The sequence below is a fragment of the Felis catus genome, chromosome B3 (genome assembly GCF_018350175.1).
Source record: "Felis catus isolate Fca126 chromosome B3, F.catus_Fca126_mat1.0, whole genome shotgun sequence".
Taxonomy (NCBI): domain Eukaryota; kingdom Metazoa; phylum Chordata; class Mammalia; order Carnivora; family Felidae; genus Felis; species Felis catus.
Window position 1 is genome coordinate 79,040,001 of NC_058373.1, and position 25,929 is coordinate 79,065,929.

The following is a 25,929-nucleotide window of genomic DNA, read 5'->3' on the forward strand; positions in this document are numbered from 1 at the left end:
AGGAAATGTGTGCATTCAACTATAAATATGTAAATATATGTATTCTAATCATAAATATAAAATATACATACACATATACAAAAATAAATATATATATACATTCATAAATACATAAATTGAACCAACCATACATTTAACTTGCTTTCTAGATGTTGACACGTGTTAACAATTCTTGCCATTACCTACCATGTAGGTATTTCTATGAGATACAGGATCATTACTTTGGTACTGCCCTAGAGTCAATTTTAATAACTGATTCATCTGCCATTATAAGGAATCTAGATATTTTGAGGTTCTATTGTCTTCCAACATCTCCATTTTTATAAATGTGTCCGAGAAGTGGTACAATTTAGTGCTGCACTTGATTGAAACACATCTTTTCAATTTGTGAAATCTTGGAATCACTTGCTCCATATTTCCTAACCCATGATACTGCCAAATACTTGGATCTATTAGGATCGATAAATATGACTCACTTTATGGTTGAAGGGGGAGGGAAGGAACAGATATACGGAAAACATAAAATAACATGCCTCCATAAATTTGGTTAACTTTGCTGCCTGGCATTCTTAGAGTTGTCTTTGTTCTGTTCAATGCTAATTTTTATTATACTGAGCTCGCAGAAATAGGCATCTCAGAACAAGTGCTTAATGCATTTCATCCTTTTGACACTTCTAGGGGAAAATGCAGTTTTGAAACTATCTCCTATCTCTTCTTTTCCTAATCGGATTCACCCCACACTCCCCACCCCATCCCCTAAATACGACCAAATATTGACTGACAGCTTGAAAGTGCTAATCGACTCATTCCCAATCATATGTGTTCAATATGTTGGCTTTAAAAAAAAATTAGGAGCCCAAATCTTTCATCTAATATCATTGCTCAATAGGCAGACAGAATTTTAACCAGAGCAAATTCAAGTACAGCTTTCCGACCAGCCAAACCCAGGAGACAGGCAGGAGGTCTGCCCTCCCCAGCCGTTCTTCTGTCTGCATTAGCCATCCTTGCTCAGGCTCCATCGACCTGTCAGAGCCGTCACAGTGATTGACTGCCCCGGCAGATGTGCTGCTATAACAGGTAACTTGATCATCCAGACCCATCTGTCTCTAAGTCCTCTTCAATTCACACTTTGAAAAATATTAGAGGTTGGGAGGGGTTGGATCCTTTGTTGTGATTAAAAAAAAAAAGTAGGCTATCTGTATTTCACAAAAGGTTATCCTCTCGTAAGTGAATGGAGATATATAGTATTTGTGCTCTTTAGGGAGATGAGCTGCTCCTAGGGCATATTACTACCAACATTTTACATGGGCCAATGAGATCCGAGGGAATTTGAAAACCTGATTTCCAAAACAAAATCCAAAGTTAAGGACCAATTTTAAAGAACAACCATGATAATAATAGAATGATGTTTCAAAGATAACAGTTTCCGAGCGAGTGAAACAGATGGGCTGGTTGCGTAGAGAGAAAGGAGGGGAACCTCATGTGATGGGAGCAATCCTGTGTCTTCTCTTCAGTGCCCACAGCCTGGCAAATGTTGTGACATCATTAAGCTGAATTGCTGATTTCAAATGGGTCTGGAACAAGAATGGGCAGGGGTAACTCAAGCTTCATGCTGAAATGCAGTTAACTAATTTACTAGTGTCACTATTTCTGATAATTACTTTTCACCAAAATATTTTGCTGTGCTTGTGTGCAGAGGATTTCATTCTACAAGTCAACACCCCAATGTGGAGCTGTTCAGTATCTATCAACAGCTTCTATTAAGAGAGAATATAATCCTGGTGAGATCAGAGGCTAACGCTTTTCTATTTCTCAGTAAAGTCTATTGCCTACTCACTATCAAGGGATGAACACTGGCTGAGAATGACATGGCTCAACATCTAAGGGGAAGTAACACCGTGAAGCAAAGAAAACAAGGTAAAATCAATGACAACTGACAAGAAAGCAAGTGAACTCATTTTTTTTTCCAAATGAGACGCATAAAAATATGCTAAGTATGTAGTGATACTTGTACAACCTGAAGATGCAAATAAATGAACCTGGAGAAAGATTGAGACAAAGCTACTCATTTCTTAACAGAACTCCCTTACGGGTTCATTGGAGGCTAGCCCACCACCACACAAATCGCCTTGGAATTAGAATATGCCAATATTCATACTACTTCTGCAAATCAAAAGCAAACAATAAATACATTTCCCCAAAGCTCTCTTTCTCGGCTAAGGGATCTAAATTGTGTTCTGGTCATAGTTTGGCACTCTAATCTACTAGCCAGATTCCATGGCCTGATTTAAGATTCTTCATGGAAATGAACATACTCTTTTCCCTTCGGATCAGAGATAGAAATATAATATGTTATTATTTTCAATAGAAATATAATATGTTATTATTTTCAATTAACAGTAACTCTTCTTCTCCCCCCCCCTCCCTTTTTCTGGCCTGAGGGAGTTCAATTTTGCTATTGATATTGCTCGAAAAGGCAGTGAGTGGCAAACAGTTGTTTGGTTTTAGTAAAGCTATTTATTGCATGCTTCAAACAGTTATTTACCACATAAAGCTTTGGGTGATTAATTCAGCTAGCAGTGCTCACTCTTCCCCTCCGTTCCTCCATTCCAACCCAAAGTGAAAAAAAAGTCATATATTTGAAACACAAATCTGTCCAAAATTTCATATGAGCTGAGAACACGATGACACAATTTAAAAAAAAAATCAACAATGTCCTCATGAAGTTATATTTAAGAGAGTTTACCATTTTTATAATAAAAAGTTAAATAAAGGGGAAGTGATCACTATTTTAGCAGTGTTTGCCATTGCATACTGTGCAATTATTTGCTCTGAAGTCCTTTTAGACGGAGTGGTATTTGCAAGCCACAGAGATCTTCAGCACTTGCGTGCCATGAAATCAGATCTGTAAGTATTCCTGATATGGAACAAGAGATTCTTTTTTAAACTCTTGCATTTTCATCTACTTCACATCATAGGACTCACATTCTTAAAAAACGACTGAAGATTTTTCTTATTTCCATGTGGTTCCTGCTTTCTAAATTCTGTTGCTTGTTTTCTCCTTGGAGTTCTAAATGTTGCTTTAACATCTTTAGGTGTGATATAGATAGATTTAGAGTGATGTAGTTAGCAAGTCTCAAGCTGCAGCTTTTAAATACATTTGAAAACCTTCTTCTGAAGGAAAACAAGACACTCTTATGGGAAAGTTACACTTTATTTTGGAGGCATCTCTCGCAACTTTTCTTTCCAAAGATGCTGAATTTACTATGACTATTATTAACACATGTATGTAATTAATCTTCTATTGCATAAGCTTTTTCATGTACAAGGCTAGTTTGTGCTTTGGACAGCATGATGACTAAATTTTTAAAAGGGGGATGAAGGTCCATTTTCCAAATCAAATTCAGTGGAATGTTTGAGAAAGGGCCCCTTTACATGGGTTTACACCATATGATGTGTTGATCCTGTTGGGCACAAGTTGCCTTTCTGTGCTCTACCATGTAACTATCGTCCTGCATTCATCTCCACCCTGCCCTTGGAACTTTTCTTCAACTAATTATATCCATAGAAAGAGTTCAGTGTAAATATGGTTTTAGCAGTTTATAACAAGAAAAGTGGTTTCCACTTATTTTAAATTCAAGTTCTGTATATTCAATTACTGTTAGCAAGCACTCCACCTACTGGCTCACATGATGCCAAGCAAGCAGACCAGGATGGGAAGCAAATCGGCAGTAAAGGATATTTTCAACTCTGCCGACATGAAAAGGATTTCAACTTCCAGATTGCCAACCAGGAGGATCAAGCATTACTCTGATTTGCTGCTCACAAGTGTGAGGACGATTCTTGGTATTGTCTTGACCGAGTGACAATGTGATTGTGAAGAAGATTCACAAGATCAGTGTGGTGTACGAGGGTGGGATGGCTCAATGAGAGGTGGATTTTTGTAAATACAACAAAGAGGGGATCATATCCCAGAGCCTAAAAATGCCTTGTATGCATATTTAGAGCAAATATATATATGCGTATAAGCATAGGTATAAAAAGTATTTTTGTTTTTAAAACATTCTTAAAGAAAACAGGAGTTTCAAAATGAGTTAGGATCATAAACATTGTATACGGCTACTTCTTGTCCACTGAGATGTCGATTTTAAAAATGCAATATTGCAGTGGCAAGAGTAAAATAAATGCCTGAAAAATTCTTTTAATCACTGCCCCCACCTCCATGAACTTTTTAGCTTAGTAGTCTTAGTAATGAATAATTATATGACAGAGAGAGATTAATTTTAGGCATTGATAGTGAAATCAAGAGAAATTGAACCAGCTCTGTTCCACAATGTCAACATAAGGTATAAATCATAACTTTCTGCCTACCCCACCCACTCACCCACCACTACCCATCTTGACATCTTTTTTTAAGTACAGATTACTATGTAATTATTGCCACTGTGCCCATATTATGGTATGTTTGAATATGGCAATAAACAATATGGCAATTAATGTGAAATAATACAAGAGCAAATCAAGGCACACAGGCTAGATATAGAGGCAAAGCAGCAGGAACGTTGAAAATAACCTTAACGGGCTGTTGATGTGGAAATGCTTTCCCTAATATTGTCGCAGGGTGTTACTGTGAGCAGAGCTAGAAGAAAGAAATGCTAAGGGGAGAATGTCTAACTATATGAAAGGTTTCTTGGGGTCAACTGTAGCTTATCGCCAACTTTCCATCTTCTCCAGGATTAATGAAGCATCATCATATGCTTTCAATACCATGGGAAGGTCTCCTGACTCCAGAAACTCTTGAGGTTTGCAGCTAAACCAGGATACAATATGGCACTAAGTAATAGAACCTATTCTGGGCTGATGAATACTTGTGCACTGATACTGGAATAGCTTTATAACTGCTTTAGTAAGAGCCCAGTAAACTGCTTCCCAGATGCATGAATTTCTCTTTTGGCTTTGCAAAGGAAGTGTTCACAGTTAAGGAGGAAAAAAAAAATCAGTTCCATTAAGCATTTACCCTGCAAAACAGAGATTGAGGAATCTTAGCACATGACGACACAACAAAATTTACCTGACCCTTCCAAGCTAAGGAAAACAAGACAGAAGGTCCTCTCGTGAGGCTGTATCGTATATATGTTCTGAGGCTGTGCTGCCCATATGTTCAATAGGACTGTTGAATCTCAAAGTTATAATAATTTGCAACGAGGTGCCAGAACCAATTATTAAATATCATATGATCCAACAGAGATGAAATAAAAATATACAGGGTCGATTTTACTGGCTTTGACTATTATAAGGCATTTAAAGTACTTTGAATTTACAGTGTAACTTGAGGGTTGTATTAACGACTTCCTTATGCTAGAATTTTGTTCCCAGCTGAATATCATAAGCTAAATGCAGATGGCATATTTTTCCAAGGACAAAGGGAGTCTTGGCCTTATCCTTTCTTTTTGATTTGTATATCAACTCAAGAAAAGGAGCTAGGCTATTATGATATCTTCCACTAATGTAAACCTTTATTCAAAAGCGCAAGTGACAGCCAAAAGTACAATTCAAGTGAGAAAAAAGGTAGTTGTGATAGTATCACAGAATGATACGATCTCAGCCAAATCGCTGCCTATGATGTAGAAAAAGGAGCTTCTTAGTCTTCCGCATAAACAGTTATAATTTATTTACCATGACATCTCTAAAGCATGAATGAGTAAATGTTTTAAATACTGGTTCTGATCTCAAAGCCAAGGTCAGTTCTTTCTCCCCAGTTGCTGAAGTTCTACCCTTAGCGAAATCAAAGGCATGTGGATTGGTGGTTTACCTCTAGCAAAGCAAGCCAGACAGAAGATGAAGGCGCCTCTTGGGTTCTTCCTGTTACTGTTATTTCAAAAGTATTAGTGAAGGTTTCAGTTAAGTCCTCAGAATCAAAAGAAGATTGCTCTACCCTAGGAACTTATTGCCAGAACAAAACCATCTCTCTGAGATTTTCTTGAGAATCAAAGTTGAAAAGTGGGGCACCTGGGTGGCGCAGTCGGTTAAGCATCCGACCTCAGCCAGGTCACGATCTCGTGGTCTGTGAGCTCGAGCCCCGCGTCGGGCTCTGGGCTGATGGCTCAGAGCCTGGAGCCTGTTTCCGATTCTGTGTCTCCCTCTCTCTCTGCCCCTCCCCCGTTCATGCTCTGTCTCTCTCTGTCCCAAAAATAAATAAACTTTGAAAAAAAATTTAAAAAAAAAGTTGAAAAGCAAGCTCCTATAGTTTTGTAGAAAATAGAAAATTTATGGCCTCTTCTTCAATCTCAGCGTAGTGTGTCTGCTAAGTCCTCAGTGTGATCACTTTAGGAGATTAAATACTCAGTCTTCCCTCAGTCACCAGAGCACTGCAAGCATAGGACCATGTTTGTCTATGTATGTTTACAGCACCTGTCAGTCGATACATGAGAAACAAGAAGAGTAATGTAAACTGATCCCCCCCCTTTTGCTGAATATTTAATGCAGTTCACCAGAAAGAAAAGCACAAACATTCTACTTTTCCAATGCTTGTCTTCCATACCCTCTTCTAACATTCTCTGGGGAGAGGTGGGTTTCGATCTTGGTCAAAGCAAGTACCCATTTACTTCAGAATCTTCACTGTCTTGTCTCGGCTTCCTTCCTGTCTCCTAAAATGAAATTTATTTTATTTTAGCCACCTCTGAGCAGACTTGTGTGTATATATTTTCAGATAAATTGGATTGCCCATATGGATTTTTAAATCAGTTTTCGGATCAAATTCAGAAATATGTAAACTGTTGTGTTGTTGGACCAGGCAGGAGTAGAACATATCACTCAGATGAAGAGCACCCAGGACTATAAAGTGATCTTTAAATGAGAAAACTAGAGTGTAAGTCAATTAAAGTGACCAATAATGGGAAAACAAGTGCCCATTCCAAAGGCAATTGTAAGACATTTAACCCACGGAAAGTTGCATCATACATTTTTATTAAATTGAGGCTATATTCACACTTACTGTGGTTTGAAATGTGAACCAATATTTTCTATCTTTGGTTTCCTTGCTTTAAGATCTCTTAATGTACAGAAGATGTAATTCATAATATCGTATGACTGTTTTAAGTTTGCAAGTTACTGTCTCCAAAGTTATAATTTAATATAAATCAATAAATGCCCATTAAACTCTCATAAAGCAGTATCTGACTTGAGATTAGTGTAACAAGACCCTGGGATTCCTAAAACCTTGATTCTTTGTATTTAACCTTATTTATAACGTAACACATCCAATTTTAAAGAGCACTATCATTTAGCACAATATAAAGTATTAGCTTTCAAAGATGCATTCAATCCTATTTAAAAGCTCAGACCCTCTGTTTTTCCATACTCTTTGTAATGAGGGAAAGGGAAAAAGATTAAGGTCCAAATAACAAAAACAAAAAACAAAAACACCCCACAATTATGCCTACTCAAATCCTTCCTGAAAGATATACAAAAATGATATTAGTAACTCTTAAAATAGCTTGTAGAAAATCTGCAAACTAATGGAATTTAGGGAAGAGGAAAAAGAAAACCTCCATAAATCTAAAAGGCATAAAAGGATTGGTGAAAAAGATCTCCACCTGCTCTCCAAATGGAGGTCTTCACAAGGACAGGAAAGGTAATGCCAGGTACCAACAAAAAAACAAAAACAAAAACAAAAACAAAACAAAAAAGAAAAGGAAAGAGAAGAAAATAGAAAAAAAAAAGAGAAAATGTATTAAAACTCTTGGCTGAACGACTGCACTAATGTCATTGGGGAGATGTTAAACTTCAAACTGACAGCTTGAAAACTGTGACATGTCTATACATTAATTTCTTAATATCTGACGGTATTCTAGTTTTGCTCTGGGCCACTCTGAAGGGTGTGACTTCCTTTCAAGCTATCAGTTTCATTTCTCCTGGCAGGTAATCCCCCATGAATGAAAACAAGTGTAAATGTGACAAGGGTTAGGATAAAATATAGAATGTCATATAGTTTTGCCATTTCGTGCCATCATGTTTATTAGTAATATTCAGTGTTTAACCCCATGAAAGACACAGTGCTAAGTGCTTTCAGTGTATTATCACACTAAATTCTCTCAATAATCTCAGAAGATATTTTCCAGCCCATTTCTCATATGAGGTAGTTGAGACATAGGAAGGATAAAAGAGTTGCTACAGTTCACGGAAGGAACAATGGCATAGAGATACTTACACAAATATATCTAATTCCCACATTCATGCTCAAAATTCTACTCTGTGGCTTCTCATAAATTTCACCCCTTGAGAATTAACCATGTAGTTTTGAAATTGGAAACATCACATGGTGAATGAAGGCACATCATTTACTTCCCAGAAACGGGAATGAAGTCACAAGAGGACAACTTGTAAGTTTTGAGGCTAAAATGAATTAGTGCCAGTACAGAATGTAACACATAAATGTTATCCCAAAGTGTTACACGTTATTGTTATTGTTGATACCAAGGCCTTACCAAATGATAATGGACTTCAACTTATACAGTTCATGTAATGAAAATCAACTCAAGAGAAAGATACAATGACCAGGAAGGGGAAAATAGCTGAATGATGGTACCACCAAGTCCTTTCATTTTATCTCCCACATTTTCATCCTGGAGCTCAAGAGGACCATGGGGTCATGAGGCGTGATTCATCCTAGGTAGGTTGATTGTGTTGACAGGAAGGCAGAAAACAACACCTCAGTTTTTACTTACGCCAATACTACACTCAACAGACAGAAAACTTGAAGAGCCATCTTTTCTATTAAAGCATTCAATTCAAGAACAACAGACAACAAGGATTTATGATCTGCTGAGGTTTCTTTTTCTTTTGTCTTTTTCTTTAAGCAGAGAATAGTTGGCGTCTGTTTTGGGGTTTTATTTAATTAGCAATCAAGAAATTATCTAATTCTACTTCTCTTGGTTTGTGTCTCACAACTACCATCAAGAATGTGTGTATGTATTTGTTTTAAATTAAATCTAAGGCAAAAATGACTTCAGTTTAATTAAAACAATAATACAAATGACTATCTCACTTAGGTAAAGCAGAAATGAAAAGGTGTTTTTGCATATGAGGTGGAATAAGGTGTTTTTGCATAAATAAAAAGGAAATTAAGATCCTAAGTTTAACAAATGGTACTGAAACATACAATTTTCTAAGAAATGATATTGAAAAATACTTGGTAAGGCAAAAAAAAAAAGAGATGAGATGACTGATAACTTGAAATACCTTGAAAATTTAAACTTGCTGATCTTTTTTGAACATTCATTTGTCTCCTTAACATTCAAAGTTTGGTCAAAAAAGAGAAACCACAGTGGATTCTGTTCATTTTGGAGAAATAAGAGGTCTCAATTTCTTTTGGTTACAGAAATGTTGTGGAAAACAACATTTGGTGCTCTTACTTCAAAAGTAGATTAGGCAAGTAACTATGAAAACGTGAATTCTAAGTGATGGAATGTTGCTAGGCCATGGAGAATGACCTGGTGTGCCACCTGCCATCTAGTTGTTATCACCCCCTGGGAATTACAGGTATTCTACTTAGTCACAGGGGAGTACAGAGACAGTGAACCGGACACTTTGTTATGCAAGAGTTCCTTGCAGATCTCTCTAAGTAACAGACGTAATTGGTCCTATATTTGATTAAGAGCTTTGTATGATTTAGTTAAACAGGTATTTTCAACATTATGTAACTCAGAGAGGGAGTTTGGGCAAACAATTTAGATTTTCCAAATGAGTATAATGGTATTTTTGAAGTTTCAGATGTTTAGAAGGATGTTAGTCTAAGTGATAAATATTGTCTCTAATTGAACTGGCTATATATTTATGACATAAAAAGCTTGACTTTGGGATGTCCAAGGTTCAAATAAGAACCATTTCTCCCTATAAAATACTAAATGAAGACGCATGCTATATCATTATAATTATTAGAAAATCCAAAACACCTAAGATCCTTGGTAATAATTATTTTCTAAGTTTATTTATTTTGAGAGAGAGAGGCAGAAAGAAAGAGGGGAGAGAGGGAATCCTAAGCTGGCTCTGCACAAACTGTACAGAGCCTGATACAGCGCTCAAACTCATGAACTGTGAGATCATGACCTGAGCTGAAAGCAAGAGTTGGGTGCTTAACTGACTGAGCTACCCAGGCACCACCACCCCTGCCCCAGTAATAATAATTATGTCAGTGACAAGTGATATAAACCAAGAACTTAGTTTTTGAAAAAACTTCAGACTAGATTGCTTTTTTTTACTCAAAATTAGAGATACTACTAAAAAAAATATTCTCAAGTGCCCTTCCCACTCCAATCAACCAACCAACCAACCAACCAACCAACTAATATAATTAAGACATGGCTTTTGGATTGTGGTCTGTGTTGAACTGTCCAAGGGCGTTATGTGACTTGATCAATGTAGGTTAATCAGTAAGCAAAATTATTTTTTTGGAAGTGAGAATTCAGTTAATCATCAACAAATTAAAACGTCTATTGACCTTAAAATACTCAGAAAATACTAACTGTAGGGGTAAATGACACAGATACTGTTTGTCTGGAAGATGAAATCTTCTAGCTCTGTGTATGTCCATACAAGATTGTATAATTTCTTAGACCTGTGTTAAATGAGGAAATAAATAAGCATATGGAAACAATGTTCTTTGATTTACTAACAGTTGGACTAATCATCACACAGTTAAAAAGTGAAAAATTCAACCAATTATCTCATATTTATATCTATATCAGTATCTGTATAACTATATCTATCTATATCTTCAGATGTTTGGGACACATAGGAATAGTTTTACTCTGTTTGGCTCTTCTATATTGCCAATAACCAATCGGACCAATATTAATCCAATCAATGGAAAATACTGATTTAATAGCTGCAAGTGTAAGTAGGGTAATAAAATGTGAATTTAAAAAATATCAAAGCAGGATAGTTACTACAACTTAGACCATATGTTTTTGCTATATTAAAACTCATTTGGTGTAAAAGGTATGTCCCATCCTTCTAAATAGGAAAATTGAAAGTCTTTTAAGGAGACACTATATTATACAGATCTTTTGGTTGACTTCAGATTGAGTAATTAATAAACTGCTTGACAATATGCATTAGAAAAAAATACTGAGTTAATACTTTTTCCTTCCACACAAGTCCATACAGTCTCATTTATTTTGAGAACATATATACAGAGTGCCTACATATTGGAGCCTTGCTTGCTGTCTGGTACTTAGCATTCAGTATATACTTACTGAATTAATAAATGAAGGCATGTAATTAATTATATAACTAAATGTATACTTATTTCTGAAATTTTTAACTAAAGGTGCTTTTTTGACCTTAACAATCTTACACATGGCTAAATAATTATGGTCCCTTAGAATATAAGGTACGACTATAGTGATTTCTCATTTTTAATAATTGATTTTATTGATAAAATAATATATGTGCTTCATGCAGAGAGCCGATGCTGCATTTTATTTGTTAAAAAAAAAAAAGGAAAATGTATTCTTATTCCCTATTCCCTGAGTCTAAAACTAGTGTGATGCTCTAGCAGATCCAGTTACTTTATTGTTAATTTGGGTTACATAAAAGGTAATCAATATATTTTAATTCCAAAGACTGAGTTCCCTGAAAAAAAATCAATAAAAAATATCATTTTCAATGCCATTTAATTTACATGATTTGACTATCCAGCTATTCTACAGTTATGTTTTGTTTTTATTCAAAGGGTTGAATGCTGTGTTTTGTTTTCAACAGATGTGACTTTGAGTGCACTGGAGAACAATTTATGCATTGGGCTTAGAATTTTAAATGAACATACCATCTAATGGTTTGCCCAGGATAAGCAGTCACTTTAAAAAGTAGTATTGAAAGCAATAAAAATTACTTAAAGGATCAGTTACATCTAAAACGATGAAATCAATAACAATATTTTCTGTGGGATTCTTTCTCTCTGATAAGCGAAATCTTTGCTTAAAAGCTGCATTAAAATTTAATCACAATCTGTGTGCTTTAGCAATTGATAATTTCTGGACAGCTGTCTTCTGCTTTGTTTAAGTCTTGTGTTCCTTCTGTTTAAGTTATGCCTTTTAATAGCTGGATTAAGTACATTTTGTTTTAAAATATATTATTAGAATATGATTATATTTTATCATCTTCCAACAGTGGCTTGTGGTTCTCTGTTCCTTTGCAATAATGTTGAAACTCGGGTGAAGATCTCATGGGCGGCCAAACTACTGGAAACTTGTGTTAGTCCTATCAGTCTGTTTTGACCTTAATTTTCTTTCTGAATTCCATGTGAATAGGTAACAATTTGTGCTAATGATCTTAAAATAAGTACTTTAGCCTTAGACTAGGAGCTAGAATCACCTCCAATTCATCTTTGTTTACCTGGTTCCTGCTATTTTGTCTGCCACATATTGAATAATGAAAATAAGTGTTCAGTGATTGAATAAAGAATCCTTTAGAGATATTTTTCTTATGTACTCTTAAAAATTTCTTAAAAATTAGCTCGAAGAACCATCTAAGCAATAGCGACTAAAAATATATGTGTACTGACATCCCCAGTATTTAAAGGGACAGATGATCACTTTTTAAGTATCAGTACTTCATCGCTTAGCACAGATTATGTAACAGCCAGTTCAGCAGTTACTGCTATTCCACTGTCCCCCCTCTCTGTGTGTTTCAAAGGAGGAGAATAAAGATTATCTTTCAAAGCACCTCCTCTGATTACATCCCTACTCTCTAATCACCTAACACAACTGAACTTGGAGTGATAATGTCATATTTATTAGAGTATGACTATTTAAAAGAATCAATGTGTTCGATATTAGGCTATGCATTTAAGTTCTGAAGGCGAAATAGCAGACACAGTGGTCAGATTATAATGTCTTGTGGTGAAATAGTTTTTATTATGTTATTTTAATGTAGTCAAGTAAATCAATAAGGTTAACTACATTTGCCAGTGTTCCGACCAAAAAAATTTGTACCTTTTCAGCAGCATCATTTACGTGCTGGTATTTACTTTCATTTTTACATCAGATGCTAATTAATTAAATACTTCTGCTGAAACTAATAAATAAGTAATAATTAGATAAACACATTGCAAAAACATAATTTGAAAGAAGCAGATTGAAGTGGCTTGGGAATATAAGTAGCCATATAGTATGTCAATTAAGAGAAAAACTGAAATATTCCAAATATGTCCACAATATGTCCAAATATGTCTGCAATATGTCCAAATATATGCACAATATTGCAAAATTTAAAATAGTACGTATTTTAACATATATAGAAAATGTAACATAGACCTTTAGAGTGGTTATCTGAGAATAAAAGATTATTGGTAATGTTGATGTGAAAGTATAATTTATATAAAATTTAATCTAGGAGTCAAAACATGTTCTATAGATAACATAGTTTTTGGTATGTATAAATTGTGTAAGACAGGTAAATTATTCAGCCATACAGTGGGCACCTGATTTCCCTTGAATAAAATTGCTCCTTGGGGCCTGGGGGACATGGAAGTAATAAGCACATCTTCAAATGCTGTGGCAGGCCACGCGTACAGTATGCCTCATTTTTAACACTACATCACAAAGAAATTTATGGATGGTATAAAGAAATTCAGGAATTTTAAGGATGTATGTTTGAAAGCTTAGAGCAAGTGAAAACTTGGAAGTGTGATCTCATAAATTACTAATGCTGGGGTCCTTGTAATCTTTATTTTCTCAACATTATTTTTTTTAGGGTTCTATATTCTAGTGTGTTATGTTGAAATGTTCAGGAACTAAAACTGCTTTTGCAAAATAACCCTAGAAAACCATAAAAACCGCAAATCCTTCCAAGGAATTAATCTGAAGTAAAATCATTTTAACATGCTTTCTTTTCCCCTAGTAATTTTCAGAAGCGTTTTTTCTAAGATCAAATTTTGACACTATCCTTTTTTTTTCACACGATGATGTGACTCCTCCTATTATTAAACTTTATGGTTTGAAAAGTCTTTCTTATTTTACTGCCTCCAACATATTAGGTTACTTTTTTAAGAAAAGGTGAACATATTAGCATTACATAAAATGCTAAAGTGACAAAGAGTTAAACTAGGAATTTTAGATGAATACACTAGCAGTTTGCCATTCTGACAGCAAAAGCCAAGCTAGTGCTTTAAAAAAATGCAAGTTTGAAAAATGCAAATGGTGTTATCCAAATATGCAGCCATATGTCCATAATACACACATTTTGGGGGGAAAATTTGTAAGGATTTCTCTCACAGCATTGTATCTCGAAATGGTGGGATTTTTAAAAAATATATATAGTGCTCCCTAGATGACGGTAAGATATTGAAATTATCTTTCAAAATCTCCTATATACATTTTAGTGTAAAAAATTCATTATGTTTAGGTTTACACAGAAATTTGGCTCTATGTTTTAATATTCCATTTTGAGTAGGTGTTGTACTTCATCTCTAACATAGTCAGCAAAATCGTCCAATAATAGCCAGAATTTAGTCATAAAATTTTCAATTCAGACAAGTAAAGTTTAAAACATAGTCTCTTCGAATGATAAATTAACAGTCCTAGGAACTCAAGGTCTAAGGGACAGGGAAAAAATATAATTAGTTTGAATAATGTTAAGCTGTGAAATTTGGATAACCTTTGAGCAACTTTGCTCTGTTGATCACAGCATCAGTAACAATAGGAGAGTGGAAGCCAAATGCAAGTGGTAAAACCACCAACAGGAAAATATCAATTAATCTTTTTCAATAGAGTTGAAGTATGGGTAATCCTCTCATTAAATAGTTTGAACCTTTTTCTAAGTAAACAAAGGAGGGATAATGAGTGATGTGGTCTGTCTTGTTTACATGGAGAATCTTCAAGAGGCTTAGCATAACCTCTCAACACAGAGGTCTTCTTAGCCACTGGTCACTAATTACCCTCTTTTAAAGGTATTTGTCTAAGCAAAGAGACAACGTTTTCAGACTTAATATGAGAATACCATTTAAGTGCCAATATTTTACACTTAAGCCAATATAGGAAGAAGTGTCAAAATCTATGGGATCCTCACAAACAAAACAAATATTATTTCCAACACTTATTTGAATAAATGTTCATTTTCTTACAATCCTCGTCCAAAGAGTTACTTCTATTATAAGATATAATTCATGTCTAACTGCTAGAGATAGGGTATAACTATTGACTGAACTATTCCATCCTCCTTAAGACCTCCAATCACTGAAAATTCTGGCTTGGAAGGGAGAAGAGAGGCCTGGAATTAACATTCGTTATGTCATCTGCCAACCAATTTGCCCTTGATATTTAAGCAATTTGAGAGTAAATACAATTTTTAGTTTTCTTGTCACCATGCAAGCGCCATTTAAAAACCACATGATACCTTCAAATTTCTGTATGATCCAAGCACCGATAGTCATTACCTACTGCTACAAATGCTTTTAATATACCAGGTACATGAAACAGAAGTCCATCTATAATGGACCTACGAGGAGAGAATTTTACCCTGATCTTTAACCAAGGCCCACGTTTGTTACCGTGCTTATTCATAATGTAGATATCGCAGTGAACTTTTACATGACTCCATATATATGAATGAAATGAATATTAGTAACCTTGATGCCTGCAACAGTATTTTTCTAATTTCCAAAGGAGAGCCTGTGTAAGAAGTTAGAATTACTAAAATCATCAGAACAAAAAGTTGTCATAAAGAGGTGGTCAAAATTATGAATAAGCAACAAGAGAGACAAATTCTTAAATAATTCCAGCCCTAGTAAGATGATTTTCATTTTTTTGCCATCAACTCTTCAATAATTCACATTGACAGTGCTATTTGGATGCTCTCTCTGGATTCTGTTTTGTGGATTAAAACATGAAAAGTGGAAGAGTTTTACAGGAAGAGTTAAGTACAAAAAGAACATTTCCATTTTCACGCCTGTGATCTGTGACTGCTGGTTTTTTTAATATCTGAAAACTGTATTATTTATTTTGAAGTAAAATTTCATTTTTTAATGTAACAAATACGCCATGAGGACATACAGTTTATACACTTATGGAGTCCTATAAATCTATGATACCCGTGAGGATAAAACTTAAAAATAAACACAAGAGAAGTCTATGACTTTGTCATTAGTTGTCCAGTGTTTTAGTAATAGCTCATCTTGGAAACAACATTGAATTTCAGTATCAGAAATTTTCTTCTTTCTATATGTGAGTGCTTTATGTGCCATATAAAGTTAAAAAACACTATATGCAATTTTTTTTGAAAGTAGATATAGCTAATCATGTGATAGTGTACCAGTTGCTTAATTGAGGATTTCTACAAATTAGATTTTATTAAAAACATCTCTAAGAACCATTTTAGTTCTATGATCTATGAATATTGTGTAGATTTTTACATGGAAGAATCATGATTTCACTTATCGTCATATATTTTAATGCATCCCAATGATTTCTTTATACTCTTGATGGAAATGTTGTATTATTATAAAACTGTAGAAAAAATAAATATACATACATGGGTATATATATATAATATAAATATAGATATATGCAAAACAGGGAAATGCATATGAATAAAGACATGACATACTTTGAATTGATAATGCAGTTACTGTGGGCAAAAAAACAAAAAAATGCTTTTTAATAAAACAGACATAGTAGACATTTGCCCTTAGAATAATTTCTTTGTAGTGACACCAAAAGCTCAGTGTGTGTAGGAAAATTTAGTCAAAGTTTACTTTTGTTATACTTTGTGTGATTGATGAAATTCCACAGCATCTAAACACAGAAAACATCGTACTTATTAAAATCACAAAAAAATATCCTTCCTGCCCTTATACTTGTTTATTTTCCAAGTTTCTGTTTGTTAGAGATTACCTATTATTGGAGAATTAATGTAGAAATGCATTTATACCTATACAGTCACCATTTGATCTCCAGATACTTGTGGAATAACTCACTGTTGGTTAAATGGGAGGTGTGCTGGCCAATTAGCATACAGTTGAGTTTAGTTCATTTACATATTTCTGTATCTATTCCTAGATGCTATTTTTATGCCACCCAAAATGCTGTTATTTGGTTAGATTTTATTAGTTTAGTGATATTAGTTTAGTGATTATAATTATGAAATACTATCATATAACAAATAGAAATAAAGCTTATTCTTTTAAATTACATTTTCTCTTAGGTATTTGTGATTTCTTCAGAAATCACACAACTTCAAAGAATATCGGTAACTTTGCCTATCTGCTTTTTAATATGTAGTCCAGAACAATATATCATTCACAGAAAACAGAGAAGGTATTTGGTATATTTGTTACATGAGTGAATGAAAAAAATTTTGAGTTTTCATGCATTGCGTTTTCTAATTGTTAGCATGACCTGAGGACCAATCAGAGGCGTTTTTATCTTCTTCCTTTTTATAATGCAAAAGACGGCTTCAAAATCCTCAGAAGAACCTCATGGTGCTTGCCAAGCCCATTTCTCCCTGACATTCTTAAATACAATATTTCCACCATATAATCATATCATGTGATATAAAACCGAAAATTATATGCTTATCCTAGTTATTTAAACTCTTATTTCTCAGAATAAAAAAAAAAACCTCTACATTTTATATATAATTTAATAGGTCTGATCCTCTTAGAAAAAAATGAATTAGACCATTTACTTCGGGACAGACAATGTTTCCCCAAGTATGGTAAGACCGTGTCAAAATAGCAGAAAATTGTTCACTGATCTAAATAAAATTATTATGAATTGTTTACCACCATCACCACACATGCACCCACAAATATAACCTCAACATCAGCAAACTCAGTTGCCAGTGAGGCAGGGAGGCTGCCATAACACCATGAAGAGAAGATGGAGGGTTGGTCCGCACACAGAAACAAGCTCAGTAATTACCTCAAGAATATCAGTAGAAGCAGAGCACCAATTCTGTCCCTGATTTTACCGTAATCGATCTCTTGTAGACTCTTGAAAAAAATGGTATTTTCCACATGATAATTACCTTAGCTTCATTATTTAAAAAGGGAGACCCTGAGAACTCTGGGATAGAACCCATTTAGGAAAACCTCTCCTCTACGATCCTGACCTCTCTGCCTTTTTTACAGCGAAGAGAGAAGACATTCATATTTTTTCAGCCCCTGTTCTCCTTGCTTTGAGTGAGGGGGAATGAGACACTTTAAGCAGTAAAGAGAAAGAAAAGTCACAAATGAATCACTAAGTGGAATAAAATCTGTGCTTTAATCAAAACTTTCTGTGACTCATCGATATTTTTTTCTCCTCCACAATATACCATGGTGAAGTCACTGTCTTAGTCACTCAATCAAGGGAGAATTGAATTTGAGTTCATTTCTGAAAATGAAGTCATAAAATTTCCCTGAGTGAAAAATGACGAACTATATTAACTCAGTTTGCATACATCCCAAATAAGGCAGGGAAGAAACTTGATTTGTAACTGTTGATGTCACTAGAATTCAAAGATGTGTAAAATTCCTAAGCTTATTTTCCATTCAAATGTGATGAAAGAAAGTACTTTCTTCAATCCTGTGGATTTCCAAACTTAATTTTTTTTTTTCAAACACAGTAGCTAATTCCTAAGATTTATTTGATAGGGCTATGATATGGAAAAAAGCAAGAAAAAAATGTGATAAACAGAATGGGTCAATATTTACAAAATTCATATCCCCATCTAAAAAACATGCCTATTAATATATAGTAATTTATCTGTGTCTTTGTAATCAGCAAGAACTTTTAAATTGGTCACTCAGCATCATATAGTCCTCATTGATTTATCCTAACTCAAGTTAGAACTATAACCTCAATATTATAAAATAGAAAATATTAAGATTTTATATATATAAACAAAAACTATATATAATATATATGTATTATATATACATATATACATGTATTACACACACACACACACACACACACACACACACACACACACAAAACAACTTGCAAGAGCTCAGAACAAAAATTAGCAGGTTTTTCCACGGACAAATTTTATTGGGACTCAAAAAAAGGCTTTATAAAGACCAACTGAAACTATGGTCAAAATAAAATGAGAATTGGTCATTAAATCAAATGAAATATTCTCCTTCATATATCAGTTGGATTTGGGTTCCATGTGCATGGGATACTCCATGGGATTGTGGAGGAACTAAGGTATTTATTATAAGAAAATGATTGCACTCTCTAAAACTGCGCAAAAAAAAAAAAACCAATTCCTATGACATTGTAGGTAAAATAGGTATAATACATAAGAAAAAAATCATTACCATATTCTCTGAATTTAGATTTATAGATATTATTGAATAGATATTCTTGGTATATTTGGTTGAGAATATAGAAGTCTTATTTTTATGTGTAATGAATGTCTTTTGACATTCTGAGAGGTTACAACCCTGCAGGCTGTCTGTAAATAGTCCATATTGCTTAATTCAGTTTTGGTCAAATGAATTATCCAGAGTAGTTCTTTACTGCTTAGTTCAGCTGGGAAACTTCCAGCATGGAGTCAAGGACCCTTGTGCTTTAGAAGTTCATTCTGAAATGTCCATTGCTACTTTTAGGAAGTTCAGTGAATACGACTTTGGGAACTTAATCCCAATAAAGAAAGATCATCTCTTCAAAGTCCAGAAGTGCCATCATTTTGACCTTTGTCACACAGCAGAAAATGAAGAGTAGCACCATGTCCTTTCTTGTTCTCTTCCCTCTCCATGTTTCTAAGTTCTTGACCCTTCCGTCTTCCTCTATACAAGAGAAATGACCTTATTTTATCTCTGTAATCCCCCCAATAAAGGCACTGAACCCAACTTCTTGGGGTTAATTATCTGATCCTCTCTGACCATCTTCCTACTCAAGCCTTTTGTGCTGTTAGAATTTCCCTCGGCTTGTTTTGTTGATTGCCCATTAGGTGGGACCCTAGCTGAGCAAACATCAGGCAAACAAAAAGATATATATATGGACTTTTTTCCAGAGTGACATATCCTCCATTTCAATCTCAGCCTAAAATGAGATTTACCTTCCTCTCTAACAAAGCCCTTAGGAGATTCTGTTCAAAAGCTGAGCCAAATGATTTTCAGGAAAGATGTAGTACTTACCAGGTTCTCAATTGACTACCTAGATTATTAGAAAACACAATCATCCATTCACACACATTTTTGGGCATGCAAGACCATTGATTTTTAATATTTTCTTTTAAAAATACACAGGAAATTAACTCTTTAAATCAATGCAACTCAGAGAAACAGGGAAAGGATGGAATTTCAGAGCAAAGAGCAAAAAGTGCATCCTTGTTTAGGTTATCACGTTTGCATAATTCCATTTCCATAAAGCAAGAATTTTACTCCATAGCACAGATGAGCCTTGAAGGGTAAGATATTTAAACTATGCATAGTTTACCTTGAAGGGCTTTTTTTATAAGAATTTTTAAAAATTAATAATTAGTTAAGATGTGCCAAATCTATTTGTGATGACCAACGGGTGTTGTATGTAAGTGATAAATCACTAGATTCTACGCCTGAAACTAATGTTACACTCTATGTTAACTAACATGAATTTAAATAAAAACTTGAAAAAAAATTAAAATTAAAAGATGTTCTGATTCTTATATTTTGAAAAACAGACAGATTTTAAAAAGAAAAGTTTTACCTTATTATGTTGATTTCAGTAGAATTTCCTTAAAGGCCTAAGGTATTTACATACTCCTCAACACCACTGAGTTTTCTATCCTTTCCTGAATCCTAAAAAAAGGATGAAAGAAATAGATTAAGACTTGATAGTTGTTAGACTAGGTGAGTCTGACAATTTCCAGGTGAGTCAGAGAGCTCAGATTTACTCAGTATAAAAATCCTAGGTTAATATTTGGCTTTGTCCATTCTACAAGTGTAGAATTTACCACTCTGATTCTAATCAATCATGCCTGTAGTCTTTCTCTCTCCCACCACAGAATCATCAGCAACCAATGAAAAAGTCAGATTGCAAAGAACTAAGGGAAAGTAATCGTACTTAATTACTGATCATTTCCTCCAGAGTACAAAACTGCACAATTTTCAGCTTTTGGGGCTAGCCCTGGAGCAAAATAATAATAATACCACTAATAACATAATAAACTAAGGAGTATATTTCTTGAGAAAATGTAACCTTACACAAAATATTCTCACAGGGAGGCATAAGGGTACAGGTAACCCAAATCAGTGGTGTTCTAAAATGGAATTGATAAGCTTTGTGGTTTTTCAATGTGACAAAGTAGTAACCCATATTCTAGACATAAATTTCTTCAGGATGGGCTTGAGGAAACAGGCGTCAATTTTGATAACATTCAATCTCATAAGTAAGAAACAACCATCTTTCTCTTGCAATTGGTGTTTATGGGAAACCATGAATTCCTTAATGTTCTTTTTGGTTTATTCTAAGTATCAAGAGCAATGGACGAAGATGAGAGACGAATTCTGAGAAAACAGTATCTTTAGTAAGACTATACATTTGTAGGTCATAGAGAATTTCTAGATTTCAGTGACTCAGGCAAATATTTTTGCTAACATGTTTGATATCAGGTTATGTCTTTGGGAAATCACATTTTTTAATGTCAATCTTTATTATCCAAAGGAAAAGGAGACATGGAAAATAGATAAAGAACCATATTTTTAATCTAATGAATCACATCCTAAAAAATGACAAGCAAGCACAGTAGAGACATAATAAAGATTTCCTATAGTTAAAATTACTAGTTATTTGCATAATCCCAACATCCGTCTGTTAAAACAATATGTACCCACATATTTTTTGTTTCAAAAAAGAACAGCAGGCAAAATAGCCGTACAGTTAAAATTCATGGATTTGAAAAAAAATTATATATGATGAAGTTTATTTATGCTGAATAAATCCCAAATTTACTTTTTCTTTATTCAAAGTTTGAATATAGAACTGCTTCTTAGTTTTATGCCAACTTTTGAATAAATGAGTCATAGGAGGTAAAGCTATTGGTTGATAACAGAAAATCTAATAACAGTACTCACATTTTGACATTTCTATTGCACCTTTCACCTTGAGAAAATCCAAGGCAATTAACCTAAAAATCATTTCTATACTGTTGGGATTTGTAAGCCCCAATTGAATCCAGTTATCTTCCAAGTTATCTAAAAGTATAAGTAGAGCATCCACAGCCCTGTCGGCCTGTCAACCTACCTTACTGGCATTTGCTACCAAGAGGCCCCCAAGGCCTGGTGCATGCACATGACCCTATAAATGATGGCCAGTTTCATGGAAATGGAGGAAATCCTGCCTTTTGTGATAAAACTCATGGGCCTTGAGGGCATTATGCTAAGTAAAATAAGCCAGACAGAGAAAGACAAATACTGTATGTTCTTACTTTCATATGGAATCTAACAAAGCCAAACTCCTAGAAACACAGTAGAATGGTGGTTGCCAGGGTCTAAGGTATAGGGGAAATGGGGATATGTCAGTCAAGCGGTATACACTTCTGGCTATAAAATGGGCAAGTTCTGAGATCTAATGTACACCATGGTGACTATAATCAGCAATGCTGCATTACATACATCTTAAGAGATAACACCACATATTCATTTAAAAAATGGTAATTGTTGGGGTGCTGGGTGGCTCAGTCGATGAGTGTGCAACTTTGGCTCATGAGTTCGAGCCTCTCACTCTGGGATCGCTGCTGTCAGCATGGAGCTCACTTCACATCCTCTGCCCCCCTCTCTCTCTGTCCCGCCCCACCCACTCATCTCTCTGTCTGTCTCTCTTTCTCTCTCAAATAAATAAATATTAAAAAATGGTAATTGTGTGAGGCCATGGATGTGTAAGCTAAACTCATTGTGGTAAACATTTTGCAATATGTATGCAAATCATTATATTGTACAGCTTAAGCTTACATGTGTTATATGCCAATAATATTTCAATAAAGCTGGAAAAAATAAATACATATATAAATGATGCTAGTTTAAAATAATGATGGCCAGTTGGTCATAAAAGCTAATATTATTTTGTACCCAAGAATGAAACCATACAAATTTACTGACTTTATGCTTTAGGGCTAGGCATACCTAGCTATTAAGCAGTTTATTTGTCAATCAAATAGAATCTAAGTATCTTGAGGTTTTAAGCATCCTTCTGTGTTATAGAATTCAAAATCTCACTAAGTACAAGAAGCACATAATTTCTGTTGTAAAAATCCTCTGTCTTAATATCCTCATTACATAGGCAATTCTAATGATCAGGTGAATATCTGCTTCTGTCTATACCCTTTAATCAGTAAACTCTTATTTTTTTTATGTTGCGAAAGACATAAAATGTAGGTTCTTGCCTTCTGAGCTTTTACAGTTGATAAATAAAAATATACTAACATAATACTAAAGGTACTATGTCAGAATATAATTTCACAGTGCAGTAGGAACACAAAGGAAGAAAAAAAGCAGATCTACCTGGGCATGAGAAAAGACTTCAGGGTCATAAAAATCACAGATAAATTGTTAAGTAAAAAAAAAAATTCAAATTGTAAAATTGTATTTACAGTATTAGCTCAGTTAAGTAAAGAAAAAAATAGAAAAAATAAAGAGGTCGGTATATTAACTATGGTGCCTTTGCATACTGTAATGATGGGTGAGTCTTTGTTTTTTCTTTAACATACTCAGGGAAACATGTAATATTTTCATGCTCGGGGAAAAACTCAAAACACCGACAAGATGTGTGGCATCTAGAATAAAACACATTGAGTCTACTTGAGGGAGAAGAGAATTTTTTTCATAATTGCCTAACTCTTATTTTAATTAACCAGCTTCAGTAAAGAGTCTTTTTAAAAAGAGAAGAGATAAAGAATACTAAATAGATCCACCTGAGAGACAAACTTAACAATCCTACTACCACTACAGTCAGGTAACACTAACTGTGTCACAACTGAGTGTGTATCAGCTTCTAAAGCATAGCATTCAGGCACGTGAAACAGTATTTGTTTTAACACACTCTTTATGGAATGAATTTGAAAGACTTTTCTGAGTTGTCCTGAAGAGAAAAAAAAAAAAAGCATCCTCCCACAGCTGGTTCCTCTATTTTTGGCTTCTCCTATCCCTGTTTTCATGGCAGCTGAGAAATATTAATGTGAGAAAAGTATCTTTTATTTTAGTCTTTAGAAAGAACTCAACAGAAAACCCTGCATCTTTAGTAGTAGAGGGTAAGAATTCCAGGATCATACTGTGGGGAGTACATTCCTGGAACAATGTGTGGGAAAGAAAATGTTACATAAAGTAATATGTTTGACTTACATATGACTTTCCCAAAGCGTATGCTGTTTACATATAATGCTAAAAAAAACATATTTCACCAAAAGTTAATATGTCCCCTAGGAATAATTACATCAAATAGGTGTATAATCAATCTCATACACATAAAAGGCAGAGTGGAAGAAAAAATTCTTTAACCCACCACCAATCAACAGAAACAAATGTTTACCAGATCCATTTGAAAATAGGAGAAACATTCAGCTTTATGAAAGACTTTTTCCTGACCCTTCCTATTAATTGTACATACCTATAAAATTAAATGCTTTAAAACATTAATCTTGAAAAAAGTAGTGATCACATTGGATCCAGCAAATTGGCAAATAAATAAATAAATAAACAAACAAACAGTACTGTAGTCATAGATCCAAGCCGCATTTGAAAGGGTAATGACAAGTTACTTCAGTTTTATTGACTCAATCAGATCATATGGTGAGTCATTTCCAGACATATCGATAAACTCATTGATTCCTCTCATTCTTGTAGTCACTGGACTATAGAAAAAAGGATCAGTAGCCATTTGACCTTCATTGTGTATTAAACAAACACCAGATGGCAAGGATTCATTCAGGAAATCCATTCTTTCTTTTTCATAGTCATGTTCACACTGCTGCTTCCCACTGAGCCTTTCTCTCTGCTTGTCATGGTGCCAAAGCTGCCTGCATAGCACCTTTCATGCATCACAGCTTTCAAATCTTGTCCCATTAGTTTCATTTTGTTTCCATCATAAATAATCTCCCACTTTCTCATACACTCTTTCATTATCTAATAATGGGCCAGGTCATTATACAAAGGAGCCAAGTATTAAAGGGTTAGTGAGTACAGTTTGTCCACTTGGTTTCTGGCCAGTGTATGAACTATTTATTAAACAGATAAATTTATGCAACTAAAAAAGGAGATCTAGAGGATGCAAACATCCCCATCCTGCTAACACATTTCAGCACAAGATACAGTGAAGACACTGGAATCTCAAATTGGAAACTTTAAAACACTATATACCATGAGTGTAACCTAACTCAACCTAATTATTTCAAGAAACACACAAAAGCAAATACCCTATCCTCTGTAAAATTCCGTCACAATTCCTCTCCTTGGCCATTCCCTACACTCATTTGGACATCAGCCAGCCATCCAGAAGTGTTGAAATGTTGGTAAAGCATTCACGAGCCAAGTGACTCCATTCTAAGAGTGTTATCCTATGACGAAATTTCACAGAGTCCAAGAAGGGAGACTTGTCTTTTGGGAGAATGTTGTATAGAGACAAAATAAGAAAGCTGGACGTTATGTGAGATTTATTGCCAACACTGCGAAGTTTAGTACAAACAAGGAGTGCTCCCTGGGTCTCAGTGGAGTGTCCTTCAGTGTTCACAGGAAGCTAAATATTGAACAAATAAAGTATTCTTACAGCTAGAATCAGTTTCTTCCATTATTTCAAGAAAAGTTAAGAAGTTTAGAATGCAGTGTGTAGGATGCTATAAATATAAATATGTCAGCACTGAGTTAAATCATCCCAGCCTATTATTCCCACAGGCAGGCCAATTATCAGGGGATAATTGGACTGATAATGAGCATTCTGACTGGTCGAGAGGTCCCTCTAGGGGTACAGC

General features: G+C 34.6%; 2 long non-coding RNA genes across 4 annotated transcripts in view; one reads left to right on the forward strand and one right to left on the reverse strand.

The window, feature by feature from the left end:
* Positions 1 to 2,039, forward strand: part of LOC123386033 — a 27,485-nt gene extending 25,446 nt beyond the window's left edge. The window contains exons 5-6 of the long non-coding RNA XR_006599475.1: positions 890 to 1,077; positions 1,697 to 2,039. This is a non-coding gene — a long non-coding RNA (uncharacterized LOC123386033). The remainder of the gene's footprint in view (positions 1 to 889; positions 1,078 to 1,696) is intronic.
* Positions 2,040 to 6,173: 4,134 nt separating this feature from the next.
* LOC109500786 overlaps positions 6,174 to 25,929 on the reverse strand; it is a 208,489-nt gene continuing 188,733 nt past the window's right edge. For 2 of the 3 annotated variants that reach the window (XR_006599476.1, XR_002743030.2), the window contains 2 exons: positions 20,679 to 20,770; positions 6,174 to 6,647 (listed from right to left, as the gene is read on the reverse strand). This is a non-coding gene — a long non-coding RNA (uncharacterized LOC109500786). Of the gene's footprint in view, positions 6,648 to 18,895; positions 19,778 to 20,678; positions 20,771 to 25,929 lie in introns of those variants that run through there. The other variant, XR_006599477.1, reaches the window with a different exon arrangement.